General features: G+C 41.1%; 1 protein-coding gene and 1 pseudogene across 2 annotated transcripts in view; both read left to right on the top strand.

Moving 5' to 3' along the window:
* Window positions 1-17500, top strand: part of UNC5D (unc-5 netrin receptor D) — a 634719-nt gene that overhangs the window by 197642 nt on the left and 419577 nt on the right. The gene's annotated exons all lie outside the window — the stretch shown is intronic.
* On the top strand, window positions 17112-17206 carry LOC112066954 (uncharacterized; annotated as a pseudogene).

Raw genomic sequence — 17500 nt, 5'->3', positions numbered from 1 at the left:
ACATGTAATGATTTGGTTTTTTAAAAATAAATTTATTTATTTATTTATTTTTGGCTGCGTTGGGTCTTCATTGCTGCCCGCGGGCTTTCTCTAGTTGCGGTGAGCAGGGGCTACTCTTCGTTGCGGTGCGCGGCCTTCTAGTTATGGTGGCTTCTCGTGTTGCACAACACGGGCCCTAGAGTGCGTGGGCTTCAGTAGTTGTGGCACACGGGCCCAGTAGTTGTGGCTCACGGGCTCTACAGCGCAGCAGTTGTAGCGCACGGGCTTAGTTGCTTCACGGCCTGTGGGATCTTCCTGGGCCAGGGATCGAACCCGTGTCCCCTGCATTGGCAGGCAGCTTCTTAACCGCTGTGCCACTAGGGAAGTCCTGTAATGATTTGTTTTCAGTGTTTTTCTTTTTCTAGTTCACGCAGCCTTTAAACATTAAAGAGCTATTTTGTTCTCCTTCCTTCTTTGTAATTGCTTGTGTTCCTGAAAATTCTTTCATGTATTTTAAAAAATATACAATGTATAAATGACAGTTCAGGAATAAGCATTCTTATTTTAATAATGATAGAGTCTTACCTCATCAGGCGAAAAGGACAGAGTGTAAAAGTTCATTACAGTAACCAACAACCTTTGTGTATGTGTGTATGTATGTGTGTGTGCGCCTGCGTGTATCTGTCATTTGTCACATTGTGTTAATCTACATTTACACTGGGAGTTAGCCCCAATGATACTGCTTTCTGACAGTGTTTGGCTGTTCATTTACATGGCTGTCAGTGGTATCCTGGAGTAGAAAGAGGGGATTTTATTTCATCAGGGCACCTGTTTTCCCAATGAAATCTTACCCAGACATGCAGTCAAAACAGGTAAAAGCAGAGCTGCTCAGGCTGAACTAGACTCTGCAGAGATATTTGAAAGCCTCATATAATGACTGCAGTGAGGAGAAAACTGAGCCTCAAAGAGATTATGTAACTTGCCCAAGGTCACACAACAGATTGTTTTAGAAGCGTAAATAGAGTTGCCATCTCCTGATTCTTAGGACAAAGCTCCAAATGACTGCCTGTTTAGATTTTACTCAAACTGCATTATATGTTTCTATGGAAACTGTTTTTTACTTCCTTTGTCCGTATAGTGAGACATGTGACTGGACTTGATCTTAGCTTCAGTATTTGATTCGAGGGGAGGATGTCTTGAGGCCCCTCCCCCATAGTGAAGAAGCCCTCATTGATGGCTAAGTCTCCATGATTAGTATTTTATTATTTTATGTTATTCCTGTGATCCAGGTGGAAAATACAGACTTGGGAGAGAGATTACTGAAAACTAGGTGTCAGAATAGTTTAACGACCCTTCCTGGTGTAGGACAATGCTTTTCCAGCTGGTACCCCTGGCACCCTGGGCAACAGTGCTGGTGCCTCAGGGCTTCCAAAGTTTGTTTTTACTTGGAAGCCTCAGGGCTTCCAAAGTTTGTTTTTACCTTTTACTAAAAGGTCTCCTGCTATCTCTGAATGGATGAAAGGTCATTTTAAGATTTACCAGTTAAGCTATTTAAACTGCTTGCATTTATGATTCTTTAATCACAACTGAAAAAAAATGCATAACCTAAAAGTTGAGAATTGTGTTTTATTCGGCAGACTTTCTGAGGGTTTAAGCCCAGGAGGCAGCCTCTCACATCGCTCTGAGGGACTGCTCTCAAGAGGAAAGGGATGTAGAGGATATAGAGGGCCCAGGATATATAGGAGTTTTTGCAACAAAAACCAGGTAGTTGGAACATCAAAGAGTATTGTTAATAAAAGAAAACCAGACATGTCAAGTTAACGAATTTAGCTCTTTTCTGTGTATGGGAAGATGCAAGAGTCTGGGCTCATTGAAATCATTGCTTTGATATGCACCTTAGCTCTCTAGGGACAGTATCCTGCTTTTCTCCATCCTGAATCCCCTCCGGGTGCACCGTTGAGAGCAGCTGAAGAGGCTGACAGCTTAGTGGCAGGCAGCCTGTTTGTCTCCCTCCTGAGTTCCCTCAGGGCTCACCATCAGGGGCAGCTGTAGCCCCGATGGCTTGATGGCCGCAACATCCTTTGCTGATATGGCAGATGGCATTCCTTGCCACAGTGTAAATTGGACTTTCTTGATATTTTGTGAAGAAACAAAAGAACTACAGACATACATTGGATAAGTCTTACATAAAGCTGCAAATACCGTTCCTGATTTCAGAGAAGCAGTATTATCTCTTTATTTTCCTACCACTAAATATTTCTTATGGAGCAGACGCTTTGTGGATGCCATTTTCTAATGCACAGTACTGGGCACATAGTAGACAGTGATCAAGTTTTTGATGAACTGAACGACTTGAGTGAATGAAATAGTTCTCATTTAGATCTCAGGTCAAATGCTACCTAATTAGAGAAGTTCTCCCTGGCCACCTTACCTGTAAACACAGCTCCTGTCACTTCCATTAACCAACTTTATTTTCTTTAAATCTCATCTTAGAAATAGCACTGGCATTGTAGTACATCTATATTTATTTATTGTCTCTCTTCCTCCTCTAGAACGTAGAGGGCAAGAGCCGTGTTTGTTTTGTTTACCAGTGTGTATCCGTAGTACCTAGAACAGTCCTTGGCAAGGTGTGTTAAAAAGTGTGCCATAGGTGTTCCTTGACTGAATGAATCTAATGATTCTTACCTGCTTGGAATGATTCTACTCAAAATGAAAGAATAGATCACAGGTCACCTTATGTTCTGTCCTGTCCCTGTGACACTAGGAAAGTATTAAAGAGAGGGAAGGGGGTGGTCTTTCACAATCCCAGAACATCTTTTATTGAAAAAACTTTGTCACGTGCTGTAGTTTACCTCCTTGTTTTTCCTGATGGTTTTTATACCTGTGTTACTGTATTGGTGTCTAAACAGCCTCTGATAAATGTCAGTGTTCTATTTTATATCTACTTCAGTATAAATGCTTCAATATCGAATGCAATATTGGCTCTTAGGGTTCCCTGAGCTCCTGCCGTGTCCTATTTTTAGAACTCTCCAGTGGGCACCAGTGAGGAATATCCTTAAATTGCCCACACTGACAGTCATACGGACAAAGTGTTTGGCTCAGATGGGTGGTACTGCCTCTCCTGATTGGATCTTATGCTAAAATTATAAGCACTGTTGCGTTAAGTGAAGAAACATCAGAGGTGTTTTGGCAGAAACATCAGAGCTGTTCCCTTGGGCTAAGGATGCTCCCTGTTTTCAATGCCTACATCCTCTGCTTTTTGTATGCAATAACAGAAAAAAACATGAACCACAAATCAGAGAGATCTGACATCTAATCCCAAATACCAAGGGTTCTTTATGACCCCAGGCAGGATACTTAACCTCTCCCTGCCATGGTTTTATCATCTTTAATATGACAAAAAGGCATCTTTTTTTTTTTTTCCAGAATGGGAGTCCTAAAATAATGAATCAATCCATACAAATAAAGCACTCTGAGCCTTTTAGAAAGGACATTCGCACAGTAAGACAAGACATTGGTAGAACGCCATTCAGTTCTGATGAGCCTTTCCTACTGTGTAGACTGCTTGTTCTCAGGTTTGGGAACCTGTCCTGGTGTATCCCTTCCTGTTTATCATGCACAGCTAGTAATCTAGAAATAGAACCAAACCCTGACTTCACTGAGAGCTGCAGAAAACTCTTTTAAGAAGAAGGCAGGTATGCAGTCTACAGAGAGAGAGCTTTTTAACTCACATATGGGTCTCGCTGGATTCCTCTTCAGCACAGAAAATGACCTGGTTCTATTGAATTTCACTGTCAAGGTAGTTTCATGTTTACACTGAGCAGCTGCAAAGTCACTGGGTAGTGGATTAGTGCCAGGAGCTGCATACAGAGTTTGCCAGTACTGGTTTGTGTATTTCGAGGAGCAGCCATGAATTAGTCTGTGCAGTCAATGCAAAACAAATCTACATTAGTCGTGTTCCTTGTCCCTGCCTCCTAGATTTCTGAAGATATTCCTCTTAGGTTTCCTAATTAGGGGCTGTGATTTTTTTCCCCCCTCTTCTTTGCAGTCTTAGGCGAATTGAAGATGGATGTCTGGAGACTAGGATTTTAACAGACTTTGCCAAGAAAAAAAAAAAAAAAAACTCAAGCCATTCAGCTGTTTGTTCCTTTCCCTCTTAAACTCATTAAGAATGTAGCCAGAAGCCTGATGCTACCAAGAGCCTTTGACTGCACCATTCTAAGTGTAAAAGTAGCAGTTATCACAGTACTGATAACAGGCATTAAATGGGCTGGTGATGACGATGATTACCCTTTGACTTTCCGCCATCATCTAAGTCACATGACAAAATGTAACGGTAGACAATCTGATCTTGATGGAAGGGTCTCCCTACCCAGGGAACTTGTAATTGTGTGCAAAGCCCAAAATACTTATTTCAAGTTCTTCAAATCATCCATTCAACTTAAAGAATGGCTAAGATCTTTTCAAATACTGTATGAAAGTAGTGAGGCTGGCCTACGAAATCACAAAAAGTGGAACTACTTTAATCCATCTCTTAAATTGGGAGCAGAGAGTTCTTTTCTTTTTCTTCCTAGTAGAAAAGGTCTACACATTTTTTGAAGTATAGAATTTCATAGAGTATAAACTTTACATCAGTGGGTCTTAATGCTGGCTGCTCATTAGACTCATCTGGAGAGCTTTAAAAATTACCTGAGTCCTATAGCCATCCTCAGATTCCTGATTGCAGTGTGTTGTTTGTAAAGCTCCTCAAGTTGTTTTAAAGCACTGTTAAGGTTGAGAATCACCTGTTGTGGCATTAATTGATCCTACCAGCTCAGTTTCCCTTTAGCTCTATTATATTAATCTTACTGGAAGGTCTGTATTAAAGATTCCAGTGGAAATCCAAAAGAAATCCAAGAAGCTTTGATAAAATTGTGATTCTGAGTTACTCAGAATCGGGAACTGTGTCTTATGTCTTCTTCGTGTCCTCTTGAATATTTATGTTGTATGTTATAGGGGAGGAAACATTTTTCCTCTATCCTTCTAGCTTCTTTTGGCAGGTGTAATAATTAAATTGATTTAAGACAGATTAGCAGGAGAAAGACAAATTTAATTACGTACGTATGGGAGCTCCATAAGAATCTGAGACCCACAGGCAGTCTTGGCAGTTGAGGCTTATATGCCATCCTGAGCTAAGGAGAATGGGGGCAGGGGTTTGGGGCTTCAGAGGGGGAGGAAGGCAGTTCACATGGAGATGCCAATGTTTGCCGTGCCCTATAGAGACCATGGGACTCGGAGAAATTTGGACAGGCCCTGTGAGCTCTACTGAAGCACCACGCCTAGCTCACACTCTCTGTAGTTATCACTGGTGATAACTCTCTTCCTGGACCAGTTCCCCTGTCTAAACTCTTTTAGGCAGTCAAGGGGAGGCAAAAAGCTCTTCCTGAGCCTTCTGAGCCTTAATTGTCTTCAAGTCAAAATAATCCACATGCCAAAGTGGCACTTTTGGGGGAAGCTTATTCTGAACCCCTTCCATTTCTTAGTACAGGACTTTAGTTGTCATTAAAGTTTAGAATTTATGGTGATGACTTTGTTGTCATGTAGCTATAACACATGATATCTGCATATTTTCTCAAAGTGTAGCCTTCTTTTTCTACCTTTGATATATTCTATACCCTTCTTACAGTCTTCATTTGTCATATTTAAAAAATCTTCTAGCCTGGCTGTGAATCTGATGGAGGTCTTCCAACTCCTTATTTACCAACCTAAAACTCTAGAATGAAAACAAACACTATGAGTTACTATCATTCAGATTTCTTTTTAAAAAAGGGATTTAAGAACCAAAACTTTAAAATGACCATAATTGCAGAGGAAGTTGAGCTTCTTGAAAAATAATATCGTTTTGTTTGTCCCATCTTACCAAAGACATGCAAGCTCTGACCTGGATGGGGACGTGCAGACTCTTACTTTTGAAGAAATTCTCTTGTCCATCACACTGGTTGTTTCATTTTTTCCTAGTTTTCCTCCAACTCCTTAAGGGTCAGTTTTCCAAATCATAATAAACTTGATCTCTTTTTCAATCTCAGTAGTGAACATGGAAACATGCACTGGGCCCTGAACAGGAAGACTCATTATTTTTCTCTATCTCTTGTCACTTATTAGAAAATGCCCTCTAATAAACTGCCACAGTGCAGTTTATGGAACTCAACTAGGACTGTTAATCCAATTTATGCCAGGAATTTCTTCAAGGAACATATGGCTAGACCTCATCTCAGACCAACTAAATCAAAATTTTGTTTGGGGAAGGGAAGGTCTGGGATTCAGATGAGTGTATTAAAACAAAAAATTATCTGAGATATTCTGCTTAGAAAAATTTTGCTTCTCCCAATATCATTACAAAAATTATTTTAGATTTTCTGCTGATAGTTTTACAGTTTGTTTTTGTTTCTAAGTCTGTAATTGATCTTGACATATTGTATAGGCTTATGGTCTGACAAACTTCAGGAGCTTGCTTTATTTTTCTTCTAAATGGATAGTCAAGTGACTCAATATTACTAGGTGATTCTGATGTGAAGTCAGGGTTGAAAAGTAAATTCCCAAACCCTCTCTGACCATGCAATCCATCTGACTTACTTATTTTTTCCTTTTAATTTTATTTATTTATGTATTAAATAAGCAACAGATGCACATCATGAATTATTTAAAATCTATTCAAGGTTAGCAGAGAGGAGAAGGTCTCCCTCTCTCCTGTTCCCTGGCCACTTAGTTTTCCCTAATCTCCCAAAGCAATCACTGTCAGATGACTATTCTCCATCTGACTCCTTTTCAGCTAGGCAGCTATATACTTCTCTTACCTGTTGATCATGGAGAACGCATGCAGTACCCTCTCACTTGCTACTGGAGAATTATCTAGGTCGTTATTTTGAATTTCCAATCATCAGCTGTTTCTGCTACTCCCCTGATTTTTGTGTCCACTTTTAGTTATACCATTTCAGCATTAAGTATTTCAGGAGATACATCACTAGTCACGAAGGCCGTGATAGCTCTCCCTCTATGCCCCCTACTTTCTTCATCTCAACTGTGTAAGCAAGGACTTCCTTGGTGGTCCAGTGGTTAAGACTCCACGCTTCCACTGCAGGGGGTGCGGGTTCGATCCCTGGTCAAGGACCTAAGATCCTTCATGCCACATGGAGCGGCCAAAAAAAAGCCCCCCCAAAAGCCAGCAATCCCCAGGTTTAAGAAAGCTTCAACTATTCCACCCATATTTATAAAGAAAAAAAAAAAACAACGAATCAACTGTGTAAGCTACATCAAATTTGGAATTGTTTTATGGATCAAAAAAGTGAACAGCAATGGAATAGGAAGACGACTGAGCTTATGTTAAAAGATTTGGGTTTGATTTCCTCTGGGAATGCATCTTGCAAACTGTAAAGTACTTAACAAAGTGGAGTTTTGTTACCACCACTGCTGTTGCCATCACCCTTATATGATGTGAGATTCCAGGGTACCAGGAAAGCTCAGGCGTAACCATAGGAAGATTGATTTGGTCTAGGGGTTGCACCTGCTGCCTACATCGTTAAATTAATCACTAAATCAGAAAAGGAGAACCAGATTTTAGGACAGAAAGGAAATGCAGAGAGTAAGATAAAAAAGCAGACAGCCCAGCCAAAAAAAATTATTTTCGTATTGTACTCTACTGACTTTTTTGTTTGCGCTGAAAAATGACTAATTGAGAGCACATTTGAATCTGGCATTTGCTTTAATCAGTGTTTCATAAACAAGTTGATCTATAAAGGCCTGGACAATGTAAATACAAAAAATTAGTAGTTAGCCGTACGAGGGAAAGTTGATGGCCCTCAAAATTTCTAATTAGGATAAATGCCTGAAGAAAATACAGGTGGCCTCACTGTGTTTAGCTTTGTGTTTTAGCAAGTATTTGAGTTTATGATATTTCGTTTCTCATAATAAGAATCAAGTCCAAAGTAACTCTTGTGATTTTCCAACTGGGAGAGAAGAAAATGGGCATGACCTTATTTACAAATGAGGACCTGCCACATACGGATTTGTCTCAGTTGTAGGCAAACTTCATCTGAAAGGCAGCAGATGAATATATAACAATAATTGTATAGGTTTTAGAGTGAGTTTTTAAAAAATTATTAAAGTATAGCTGCTTTACAATATTGTGTTAATTTCAGGTGTACACCATAGCGATTCAGTATTTTTGCTGATTATATTCCATTATAGGTTATTATAAGATAATGGGTATAATTCCCTATGTGATACAGTAAATCCTTATTGCTTATCTATTTTATATATAGTAGTTTGTATCTGTTCATCCCATACCCCTAATTTCTCCCTCTGACTTCTTTCTCCCCATTGGTAACCAGTTTGTATTCTATGTCTCTGAGTCAAATTGGTGCAGCCATCGTGGAAAACAGTATGGAGGCTCCTGTCAAAACTAAAAATGGAACTACCATATGACCGAGCAATTCCACTCCTGGGTATATATCTGGAAAAAATAAAAATACTAATTTGAAAAGATAGATGCACCCCCATGTTCATAGCAGCACCACGTACAATAGCCAAGATATGGAAGCAACCCAAGTGCCCATCAACGGAAGATGTGGTTTATAATTGTATAGTTTTTAAAGTCCACAATTATCGAGATGGAACTTGACCATTTGAGGGTTCTTTAAAATGAACTGTTTGAATATAGGATCTGCTACTGGGAGTTAATATCCAGAACTCGGCAGATGTGCCAGCTGATTTTGACATCAGATTCAGTGGGGCAAAATGAGTTTGGGGACTTGTATTAGGTTTGGGTATACATTTTAAGTAGGATGGCTGAGGAGTGGACTGTACAAATGATTTATTTTTCTCCAACAGAACCATTTGGAAAAAAAAGGTGTGCAGGAAAGCAATATAACATGCAATGAATCAACCCTTCTTATTTTGCTTGAAGTAACAGGTCAAACGTAGAGTTTTTTTTTTTTTTAATGACGTGAGTCTAAGTGTTACACAAATAAATTTCCTCTTTTAAACATGCTAATGCCTTTTCATTTGCTTATTTATTATGACATATGTTCACCTCTTGGTTATTGAATTTCCCTGTTGAAATGGAAACTGTCTCTTCATTTTTTTTTTTTTTTTTTTTTTTTCATCCCGTCCGCGGCATGTGGGATCTTCCCGGACCGGGGCACGAACCCGCGTCCCCTGCATCGGCAGGCGGACTCTCAACCACTGCGCCACCAGGGAAGCCCCTGTCTCTTCATTTTAAAAGTGATTGCTAAAGAGACATCCCGGGCATGTTTCTCCTTCCATATTTCTAAGCCAACCAACAAAAGAATCATTATCCCAGAGTCACAGATGTGAGAATGTCCAAGGCAGCGTATTTGTGTCACGCTGTACGGGACTTTTGACTCTGACTTCTGGATTTTAACTATGCGCATTTCCAACTCCACTGAACACTGCTTAGGTGAGCTAGTGTCAATCAGGTGAGTGCATTCATTTCTTTTTGAAAGCCCTGAGCTTTCCTCTTTCCAGGTGCCGAGCCTGCTGCAGAGTTGAGTGCCAAGTTTTGAAAACAGAGTTGGGGATCAAACCACTTTAAAGCTAATTGCTGTTACATATTATTTTTATTTAATTTTAAAAAAGTCTGTCCTGTTCCTTTTGCCTCTCCCTGCCCAGGGCCCACATCAGTGGTGTTCAGAACTAATCTCAGAGGTTTATTGTAGCCACCTCGGCCTCCCTCGGTTTGCTAACTGCAATCTCACAGCCTCTGGGGAGCAGTTGTTCTCAGAGATTTCAACCTGTTCCCTCCCAGGGCTGGAGAATCGCTGCCAGCATTTCATTTCATTTTTATTCCATCTGCAGGGGCTAGAAACTGGTTTCATACTTGACATGTAAAGGCATTTGGGGCATATTGTTCATTTCAATATACATTAATGATAATTTTAAAGCCTGTATTGCAGTCCGGCTTTTCCACATGCTGTAGACCCCCATTACAGGCTGATTGAACACAGAAGTACCTGTGTTGAATTGGACAGATGCTAAAAGCATATTGTCTCCTGTCTTCAAAATATCTGTCAGAATGCCATTCACAGTCTAGTCAGGATTCCTGATTGTGAGGCCGACAAACAAACCAAAAAAATCAAGAAAAAGTGGAAACTGATTGGAAGGAAAGCCCCGCCCCATTGCCATTCCATATCTCATTCATGGTATCCGGTTCTACATAAAGCTAACATGGTAAATAGGCTTAGTCTCACCAGCAGACTCTGGAATATTCAACTCTTCCCTCTGTCTCTACAGTGTCGTAAAAGTGGTGTTCAAAACTGTTGAACACACATTCCTAGAACTTTCTTGGTTGAGTCAAGGAAGTATTTGGAAGGTTGGAAGGATGAAGGTGCACAGGTGTTAATATTTTCATATTTTCTTCTTTTGTTGTATTTTAATTTTTTGTTAATTTTTATTGGAGTATAGTTGCTTTACGATGTTGAGTTCGTTTCTGCTGTACAGCAAAGTGAATCATATATCCACTCTATATAGTGGATACACATATATCCACTCTTTTGTAGATTTCCTTCCTATTTAGGTCACCACAGAGCACTGATCAGAGTTCCCTGTGCTACACAGTAAGTTCTCGTTAGTTATCTATTTTGTACATAGTAGTGTGTATGTGTCAATCCCAGGCTCCCAATTCATCCCACCCTTCCTTCCCCCCTTGGTAACCGTAAGTTTGTTTTCTGCATCTGTGATTCTATTTGTGCTTTGCAAATAAGTTGTGTGTGGACTCAGTCTGAAAACCCATGGGATGGTTACTGACTTCTGCTGGGCATTGGGGCTTTGAAAATCTGAATCCCCTGTTTGGGTGCCGTGGTAGAAGCAGCCAGAAATCTTCAAGAATCACTTGTTAGTAGAAGGAGTCACAGCTCTGCATGGTTCCCAAAATATAGTCTCGAGTACAACAACAAAGTGGCTCATTAGCGCCTACCTTTTTTTTTTTTTTTTTTTGCTGTACGCGGGCCTCTCACTGTCGTGGCCTCTCCCGTTGCGGAGCACAGGCTCCGGACGTGCAGGCTCAGCGGCCATGGCTCACGGGCCCAGCCGCTCCGCGGCACGTGGGATCTTCCCGGACCGGGGCACGAACCCGTGTCCCCTGCATCGGCAGGCGGACTCTCAACCACTGCGCCACCAGGGAAGCCCAGCACCTACTTTTAAACCCCTGCACTTAAGTGGCATCACTGCCTTGCAGTGAGGATGATACAAATCACCTGTGGATTTCTGTGTAGCCGGGACGCTCCAGCGTCACAAGTCATGCCAATTAAACAGCTGACCGGACTTCCTGCGGGGAGGGATCTTTTGCATCTTTGTGGCCAGCTAATGAAGGATCATTTGAGCAATTATTTTTTTCCTTTTCCTCTTTTTTTTCTATAAGAAAAGAATTTGAAATTAAAGAACCCCCTTGTAGAAGCTGTGCAGTTTTTATTAATGTGTATAATTTACTAGCGTTCACAAACCTGGTGAGTAACTCACACATATCCTCTTGACTGGAGATTGAAGAACAAGATCTGACCTCCTAGGAGACTTCTCATTAGAGTCAACTGACACAGCATCTTCTCTTCCTATTTCTTTCGCCTGCACTTAGGCCCTTCTGGCTGTTCATAAAGCTAGTTGCCAATATGGTACTGTACCAGCTGCCTCATGGTATATCTTAAAGTAAGATGTGAAAATGGAGCCCAGGATGAAGTGTCTGTTGGCTCCATCAATTTGAGTACAATTAGTCTGGAGTCGGTAGAAGCCACAACTCAAGAATAGACTAGCAGATGTATTTGTGAAGACACCAGTTTCCCCCTTAGGGAGCAAGATGTGCTTCTTGTCCTCTCCTTCCTCCTGTAATAGCCTACAGTTTAGGGTGTAAGTGAGTGGAAAAATCATACTGATGCCATATTAATTAGATCCATTAATACCGTGGGTTTTTCCGGAGAGGCTGCTATTTGAGTATAATTGGAAGGGAGTGTGTTATTTCTCTCACGCCTTAGTATAGAAAGGGTAGACCCGGGAGAGCTATAAAAATCGCCATTATATAAAGTGTCTGACAAGTCAAGTAGGATACAGGTCAGAAATGATGTGTGACTCCTTTGTTCTGGAATTACCCAAGACTGACTAAGTTATAACTTGGTCGCTGCTATCTTTCTTTGCAAGGCTGGGTCTAGGCTACATTGTGAAGGTATAAAGTGTCCCCGTTTCCCACCTGTGTTGTGTCCCTCTTCACCCCCCATCTAGGGACTATTTGCCGCAAAGCGCTACTTCACCCGCCCCCCGGCCCCGCTGTCCCCACCCCCCAGGCAAAGTTTGCTCTCAGGAAAGGTTATGACATTAATCTGAATATGCATCAGTGTTTTCTTCTCTCAAAAGCACGGTAGGAGTAGGTGAGAGAGCCGTGGCCTTTGGGGACCAAGCATGGCCTCTCGGTACATCTGAAATGGCACAAGCTGAAATGCAGTATCCTCCGCCCCTCTGTACTGGGAGGGGAGACTTGCCCACGATGTGCCAGCCTTGCCTGGAGAGTCAGCTGTGACATTGGCCTCAAGACCTCACCTAATAACTATACTGGAAAGGGGAGAAGAGAATTCCTAGTATTGGGGAATAAATAGGGTTTAGGAAGGAAGGCACTTTGTTGACAAATATACATCAGATCCCTACTGAAGCGATTTGTAGAATGAGTACATCTCCTGCTTTTAGAGACTTTTAAATTATGCTTTCAGAGTGGGAATTTTTTGTCATTTATCCATTTGTTACTTGGCAGCAGTTTTGTATACAAACAAGTGTTGTAGTTTATACGCTTCAGTATTGATTGAGTTATTCGTTTCTTATAAGCATGTATTTTTACAGCCAAAAAGATTTATCAGATATACATGTATATAACCCCACCCTTCAGTTTTAGATCACTTTTGACTAAACTTTTCTTTATACCATCATTTAGCTTTTAAAATGGTGAAAAAGAAGTTTAAACTCGGCATATATATATCTCTCTCTACCTGTCTATCTATCTGTAGTGGGCCTTTCTGAATAAAGAAATTTTTATTGAAGACCCCTGGAAGATACAAGATAAAAATCAAACTTTGAACAGGATAATGCACCTTCTGCCTTCTTCATGTCCATTAAAAGAACACTTTTTCAACATTGACTTTCTGGCTGTTTTACCTTTGCAGTGGTTATTTGTGTGTGGTTGAGTGTATATGCACCAGGATTGTCGGAGCTGTTTCAAGTATAGCGACCCATGCCCTTACACTCTCCAAGTTACCTCCAGTTATAACAGATCTCAATATGGCCCCTTTCCCGTAAGTGTGTGACACACAGTGATGGCTACAGTTGGGCCGCTGTTATTAGAACCCTGTGGAAATGGCAGAACAGAAGAATGTCTTATAAACACGTGTCATGCTTAGAAAGAACTTGGAGAGGACTGAGTTTCATTGGGAGACCATTCTCTCAGTTACTGTTTGTTTTGCTGAACAGAGGGTGTTCAAAGTGGTCCTGATGTGAGCGGGGGCTTGACCGTTCTCTAAAGAACCAATCTTCCATTGTCAGTGACGGTCTAGAAACTGAGTTGCCATGCCTAGTGGGAGACCACTCATTGGACTCCAGCACTCACGAATGGAAGAATCGCCTCCACAATATACAGTGACAGATGCTGCCATGAATGTTGCTATTCTGCGTCCCTATAAATTTCAATATATAGGCACACAGATAATTATTTGTTCATATTTGACTAAAACCAATGCTAATTTTGTGTGCATATAAATTTGGATGCGGCTTGACATCACTTGGAATAATAATAGGGAGAAGAGCCCTGTTATTTATTGAGTGCATACTATGTGCCAGGTGCTTTATACAAATGATCGCATTTAATTTGCATAACAACTACCTGAGTTACATGGCGTTTTCTCTCTTTTGAAGTTTGGGAACCAAGACTGAGAAGCAGTGATTTACTTGTTTACCTCCAATGTCCATGCTCCTTCATGTCTGCTGTGCTGTGATCCTGGGAAATTAAAGTGGTGAAGAGTGCAAATGTCTTATTTGAGGCTCTCAAACAAATATCCCACGAGGTGGACACAAAGCTTCCATGTTTTAGTGGCTTGCTTTGGATTTTATGGTTACTATTTGAATGGCTGGTGCTGCAATCCAGGTCTTGTCACTCTTCCTTCAGTACTGACCTCCAGGACTTCCCTGACGGTCTAGTGGTTAAGACTCCACGCTTCCATTGCAGGGGGCACGGGTTTGATCCCTGGTCGGGGAACTAAGATCCCGCACGCTGTGACACGGCCAAAAAAAAAAAACAAAACTGACCTCCATCAAGTGAAAATGAATGACACTTCTGCTTCTCAGAAGCAGCCGCAGTGTGACTTAGCCAGTGGTTTCGTGGTTTGGTCACTTTTATGGCAGGAGGTAATTCCACCTGCATGGAGACCTGTGCTTATAGTTCAGTTGGTGATGCAAGAACATATAAGGTGATTGTACTGAGCAGGGCACCACCTCAGATTGTACTGATACACACACGCACACGAACCACTGTCACTGCTCGTGTGTCTTTAAGGACATTCACAGGAGCCAGGCTGGTCATGTCGTGCCCTGCAGATGCCATTATCACAGCAGCCTCCTCACCTTCCCTCTAACATTTCTTCTCTCTGAAATGCCCTCTCTCCCTCTGTCAGCCACTTCTACTCTAGATGATAGAGATCATCTCTTACACATGTGAGCAGAGGTCTTCTTCATTCAGGTTAGAAACCATGTGACTTATTTCTTTCCTTCTGTTGATTAGTAGACCCATGGGCATAGAAATTGACTCAAATTGTCAATGATTGGGTACAATACATAGGAAGGTGACAAATACTTGAGCTAACACCACTTTGGGCAAGTAGCGATTGATCGCCAGATTTGTAATTATGACTAATTTTTAATAGGTGCCATATTTTGAAGATACAGCCATTGGAAAATATCTCCTGAAGGATGGAAAACTAGGCAGCATCTTTTCTACAGAAGTATGAAGGGTGACTGCTGTTGGCTTTAATTGAAACTAAAGAGCTCGAGCTGGAGTCAGTTAAGACGTAAAATAGCAGCAAGGGGTTTATAAACTGAAAGAAGTTAATAAAGAGGATGGTAGTTCTGAGTGAGCTTGAGTGATTTCCTTTGGTTGAGCTTTTGTATGGATAATGTGGCAAGTGAGACAGTGGATGGCAGAGCACACACTTTGAAACTGCAGAAGTCTATAGGAATGTAAGAGATAATTAATACAGCACCTACATATTTAGGTAATTAATACAGTACCAGTGTCATATATGTAATTTTTTATTTACCCCATTAAAAAATAAAAAGGAACAAGAGGAAGTAATTTTAATGATATATTTTATTTGACAGGATATATCCAAAATATTATTATCACTTCAACATGTAATCAATCTTTTACAATCTCTTTAGTACTAAGTTTCGGGACTCTGGTGTGTCTTTCACATGTACAACACATTTCAGTTTGGATTAACCATGTTTCAAAGGCTCACTGCCTCATGTGGCTACCATATTGGACCTGTGAGACCTCGGGTATCTGTCTAGGAATGAGATACAAACCCTGGGATTCTTGTGTGAGCTGCAAAATCATCTATAAAGCTTTTACAAACTAAGCTTTCCTAGACCCCATTCGTAGAGGCTTTGACTTCGTAAGCCTGGGGTAAGGTCTCAGCATCTGTTTATGAAGCTCTGTACGTGATTCTGGCAGTGACTTTCAGGTTCAGCTTCGCACATGAGCCTCCTGAGGGAGGCTTAGGCCTCACGCCTCTCCCCCACTCTAACTGCTCTTTTTTTTTAACTCAGCAGATAACAAATTCGTTTTTATATTAAGCAAGGGACTGGCGTATTAGCTGCTGTAACTTAAACAGTAAGTTTTATAGGAGTGCTAACTTTTTCTCTCCGTTTAACCCTTGGTTGTGGGATAGTGGTTAGTGGGGCTATTTTTTTTTGGGGGGGTGCACCCTGAGGCATGTGGGATCTTAGTTCCCCGACCAGGGATCGAACCCGCGCCCCCTGCAATGGAAGTGCGGAGTCTTAACCACTGGACTGCCAGGGAAGTCCCAAGGGACTATTTGTTTAGAGTGTGGGTGGTCAAGTACAGAGTTGAAACTGCCCCTCTTCTAGCAGAGGTGAGTGCCGGGGAAGTTGTCTTCACTCTGTCTTCTGCCCCCTTGTATGCCCATTACTTGTTTAACTCTCTGTGTCGCAACAGAGTCAGTAAAAAGGCAGAAATCTGGGAAGGTTCTGTTTCAGCCCCTGGCTAAATGCATTATTCTTTTAGCTACCCTTTTAAGCTTCTTGGTGCTTCTGTTTATCCAGCCACAAAATGTGGTAAATGCTGATGTATATATACTCGGAGACCCCCAGTTTAAAACACTGCTGTGCTCTGTATACTATGTCACCTCAGGATTATGGTAAGCTACCCAGCATGCCCGTGAGTTAAGTAAGTGTTTATAGAAATTTGAACAAGGCTGTGCTTGAGAAGGTCAGATTGACTTGCTCAAGGACAGTGCGTTTCTCTAGGGCTCTGATTCTTCTGCCTCAGAACCAGTTGACTTCCTCCTATTGACTACTTTTCTAGTCATCGGCTTCCTTTTCTTCTACCCCTGCCCCTGCTCCCCACTTCAGAGAGATTAGATGGGCAGGCTGTGTGTTTGTGAAGATTTGCTTTCTGGTGACATTACCATGACCTGTTTTCTAACCCTCTCAGGGTTGGAAGAGACCTCAAAACCGTTTAGTTAACCTCTAATATGATTTTTGCACATCCTTTTGAATATCCTGACACTTAATCCTCTAGTTTATTTTTTAGCAACTCCAATGATAGGAATTTCACCACCTCCTAAGGCAGTCCATTTCATGTCTAAACGGCTCATTTTCCCCTTTAATTTAACTGAAATGTTTATTTCTGTAACTTCTACCCTTTGAAGCTGTGTAGGACATCTAAACATGACAACCCTTCAAGTATTGGAAAATAAGGATTTTGGCCATGACACTCCCATCTCCATCAATATATTCCACCTGCCTTTTCTTTTTAAATGGAGTGATTCTGAGTTCTTCCAAGTGTTCCTCAGAAAACATTACTTTCCTCTGAATGGACTTCAAGGACTATATATTAAATGTGATCCTTTAATTAGCATGGCCCCTGTGCAAGTATGACACGCAAATTCGTGAAGCGTTCCATTTTTTTAAACATAAACAAGACGAAAAGACAACCCTCAGAATGGGAGAAAATATTTGTAAATGAAGCAACTGACAAAGGATTAATCTCCAAAATGTACAAGCAGCTCATGCAGCTCAATATCATAAAAACAAATAACCCAATCCCAAAATGGGCAGAAGACCTAAATAGACATTTCTCCAAAGAAGATATACAGATTGCCAACACACACATGAAAAGATGCTCAGCATCAGTAATCATTAGAGAAATGCAAATCAAAACTGCAGTGAGGTATCACCTCACACCGGTCAGAATGGCCATCAT

This window comes from Physeter macrocephalus, chromosome 20 (genome assembly GCF_002837175.3).
Source record: "Physeter macrocephalus isolate SW-GA chromosome 20, ASM283717v5, whole genome shotgun sequence".
NCBI classification, from domain to species: Eukaryota; Metazoa; Chordata; class Mammalia; order Artiodactyla; family Physeteridae; genus Physeter; species Physeter macrocephalus.
The sequence above is the reverse complement of the archived record's forward strand: the minus strand, read 5'-3'. Positions and strand labels throughout refer to the sequence as shown.